This window comes from Onychostoma macrolepis, chromosome 05 (genome assembly GCF_012432095.1).
Source record: "Onychostoma macrolepis isolate SWU-2019 chromosome 05, ASM1243209v1, whole genome shotgun sequence".
Classification (NCBI taxonomy): Eukaryota; Metazoa; Chordata; class Actinopteri; order Cypriniformes; family Cyprinidae; genus Onychostoma; species Onychostoma macrolepis.
In genome coordinates, this window is record NC_081159.1 from 3,252,884 (window position 1) to 3,256,796 (window position 3,913).

The 3,913-nt window shown below is 38.9% G+C and overlaps 1 long non-coding RNA gene across 1 annotated transcript; it reads right to left on the reverse strand.

Annotated features, from left to right (window-relative positions):
- Window positions 1-302: 302 nt before the first annotated feature.
- On the reverse strand, window positions 303-3,503 carry LOC131541681 (uncharacterized). The gene is made up of 3 exons (XR_009271557.1): window positions 3,447-3,503; window positions 678-778; window positions 303-571 (listed from the first exon to the last, which is right to left on the reverse strand). It is a non-coding gene; the product is annotated as an uncharacterized LOC131541681 (long non-coding RNA).
- Window positions 3,504-3,913: the final 410 nt, after the last annotated feature.

Here is a 3,913-nt window from a genome sequence, read left to right on the forward strand (position 1 = left end):
AAGCGTACAGACGGGTTTTTTTATATAAAAAACATTCGCTTCCTAATAGATTCATTGGCTGATGATACCGCATGGATCAGTTTCAGCACATCAGCAACAAATGAAAAGCAAAAGTGTCCTCAAAAAGCCCAGTTGGCTTTAAACACCCTGATACAACTATATTAAACTTGTGGTATTTCTCACTACAACCCAATCAGTTTGCACAGGTTTTCCAGCTCCTCCAGCATGGCACTTCCACACATGCCGTTGCAAAGAGATTTGGTGTGTCTCAAGAGCATGGAGGAGATACCATGAGACGGGCCATTACAGGAGGACATCTGGACAGGGTGAGCCATAGCAGGACTGGAATCTGGAGGAGCACTGCCAGAGCCATCCAAAATGACCGTCAGCAGGCTACTGGTGTGCATGTTTCTGACCAAACTGTCAGAAACGGACTCCATGAGGGTGGCATGAGGGCCCCACGTCCTGCAGTGAGGCCTGTGCTCACAGCCCTGCAGCTCCATTTGCATTTGCCAGAGAACACCCTGTTCTATTCACTGATGAGAGCAGGTTCACACACACTCACACATCTCTACCAAAAAAAAAAGTATATATTATAGAGAAATGCAATTATTTCTATTGTTTGCATCATGGCTTATAATTTTCCAAAGCATGCTTTAATTTAATAATTAAGTTACCTGAAATTAGTCTAGTAGTGGAGGTGAGTAGGAGGAAGTACGTCTGAGAAGTTTAAGTGAACTTTTTTTCTGGAAGTTGTTCGGGAAGTTTGTCATTCTGCCTGCGTATGAACAAAAAAGAAATTAGATAAGGGCAAAAGAATGAAAAAATGTGGGGACTTACAGGGGGCTGGCGATATGAGAACATCAAAGGAATCACCTTCCTTGTTCTTGCTGTTTTTCTCGTTTCCCTTTACGTCTCTGTCTGTCACACCTGTGTATCCACAGGCCAGAGGAAACAATAGTGCTGCAATAAGCGTTACTTTTACTAAAGAGACCTAAGAATATTCAAAAAAAAAAAAAAAACACTCACTCTCTTCACTGTAGTCAAGAAAGAACCTGGAAGCTACAGCTCTGCAGAAAGCTCAAGGGAGAAACTTACAACATCCAGTTTAACTGTGAATAAAATCTCACTTTGTGTTCAGCATCATCGACTAAATCACATCTCTCTCTCAGTCATGTATGTGTTGAATATCCAAGTAGGAAAATATTGTCTTTCTACGTTAGGTGAAATCAGGTTATTGACTGTAGTCTGAATCAGTGTGAAAGCATTGACTGGACGCTCAAACAGATGTAAAAAGTTATGGAAGGGATTCTATTATAAACACCTACTGAATCAAAGCAAAAGCAAAAGATGCAGTGTAAAATGGAGTAGGTTTGGCCTAGCAGTTGAAGATCGGGACTGGTAAGTTTGAAGCCTCCAAAGGACAATGAGGTCCCATCATAACCAACTGAGCTCAGATGATAAATTGTCCTGGTGCCCAAGTGAAGAGTGCAAACAAAAACCAGACTACAGCATACACAAATGAAATAGAATGGATTTGCCATTAAACTACCAATCATTTTTTCACCGTTGAATTGAAAGCATTTTCCATCAATCCATTCCCAATTTAACCTGTGATTGTGACCTTGAGCAAAGCATCATGCCCCAGGCTGCTTCAGTGCGACTGTCCCAGTAATAACTCTACTGTGAATCACTTTGGACGAAACTGTAAAGTAAATGACTAATTGCTTAGTAAAAATGAATATAATTTAGAAGATATTCAATTTTAATGAAAACATAACAATGTGCTTGTTGTGACATCTTGTTCATTAGGATGCTTCTCATTACATGCAGGATGAAAATCAAAGCACACACAGTTTGTGTTACCAGCCATGACTAATGTTAGATTTAACCCTCCGATGCATGCATGTTAAAGTGGACATATCATTTTTTAAATGATGTCTATCAGGTTTTCCTGTTTTTTAATTTCTATAATTGAGGACACATTGTCCACTGCCTCTAAACATCTACAAACTAGATATGCCAAATATATATATATATATATATACATATTTTGATATAAAATATACTATAAAAAGGCCCAACAGCACATTGCTTGAATATACTGTATATTTAGATACTCTGAATGTGCTCGTGCACGCACACACACACACACACACACACACACACGTATATATATATATATATATACATTCAGTATATGTGTGTGTGTGTATGTGTAACTCTAAAAGTAAAACTCTTTACAAAAATGTTAAGGAATTATTCTTCTGACAAAACATTAAGAGAGAGAAAAAGCTATTTTTTCTTTCTGATTTATATAATTCATGCATCAGAGGGTTAGATGCTCCTTCACCTTATTTGGCCTCTTGTGTTGATCTACACCAGCAACAGCAGCAAACACCTCAGGTATCAGTCAATCGCTTTCTCACTCGTTACCAGCGAGGTGTTGGTCATTTCCCACCAGGGGTGGATGGCCCGGCAAGGCAATCAAAGTAACCTTACGTTCCTAGCATTTTCAACATCACCACCTCAAAGAGGAAAAAGAATAGGCTTTGACAACTACTCTGACATCTGTCATAAGAACAGGCAGTGGTACAGTCCGCAATCTTAAACAGGTAGACCTGCATAAACACAGAAAATTATTGTTTAGCATTTGCATGATAAACACAGTTTATTGGACAGGTCTGGATAGGAAGCTGGCACATTAAGAGCAGATGCGGCCTTGCGCTTTCTCCTGTGTCACTCTCCCCTGCCAACGGACACAAATCTCAGTCTAACGTTTGATATAAATGCACTCTGGCATTTCCGAGGCTTCCGGTTGAGTGTTCACAAGAGTAAACTACAGAGGGATGAAACGAGATTTAATGAGATTTGGAGTGTTCGGATCTCACTAACCCTCCTGCCATCTGCTTCCCCTGAACGCAGGCCTGCCGAACCCATATGACAGCGCTGGACAAATACAAGCGCTAATGCTCTTTTAATGAGTTGTGCCATGCGAACACACATACTGACTGTAAACACAGACTCGCGTGCTTACAGTTGGCGTGCGTGATTAAGAATATTGCACAATGTGTACATCAGCCTTGCGAGTCTGGAAAAGTAGACACATGAACACAAGCGACAAATAGGTGGCATCAAGTTGGCAGTTCATGTACTCTGTGTGAACTCGCATACTTGTGTAATTGATTTAAGTGTTAATTACTGGGTTTCAGATGGCCATCTGATAAATATAGCATAAAAATGACCGTACCAGAACTGATCTCTAATCTAATCAGATCTAATCTGATTGGCTGACCTGAGAGTCATGGTGCAAGCAAGGGTTGTTATCAGTCTGACAGAAATTAACATTGTTTTTAAGCTGCCACAATTAACACTTTCAACTAGGCCTGGGTATAAATCTTGATATTCCGCTATTATTATTTGCAATCATAACTTAATCTCATTACCAGTTCTTAAAATCCCAAGATCCTTCTTTTATTTTGACAGCATCTCGCTTCTCAGTGGCGTTGCTACTGCAAAAAAAAATAAATAAATAAAAAATAATAATTAGTTTGTAGTTCAAATTGAACACAATAACATTAAAATGGTGTTTTCCACAAAATAATGACAGAAAAACATCTTTCATTTGAATTGTCCTCGCAAACGGCACACAACAACATACAACGTGCCCAGTATAGTCTAATTCTTCCTCTCAGTGAATCAAAAATATACAGCGCATCCAGAGTAACCTGATTTTGGTTCTTGAACAAATGACTCTTTGTTCATAAGTTGCCTTATTTTATTCAGAGCCTTTCTATACTGTTGCATGGGAGTTCATAACTGAGGTAAACATTACTTTCTAAGTATTTATTTAAATAAATGCAGAGTTTGGACCCTGTTGTTAATTTCATTATGTACCAAATTAGAAGGTTAT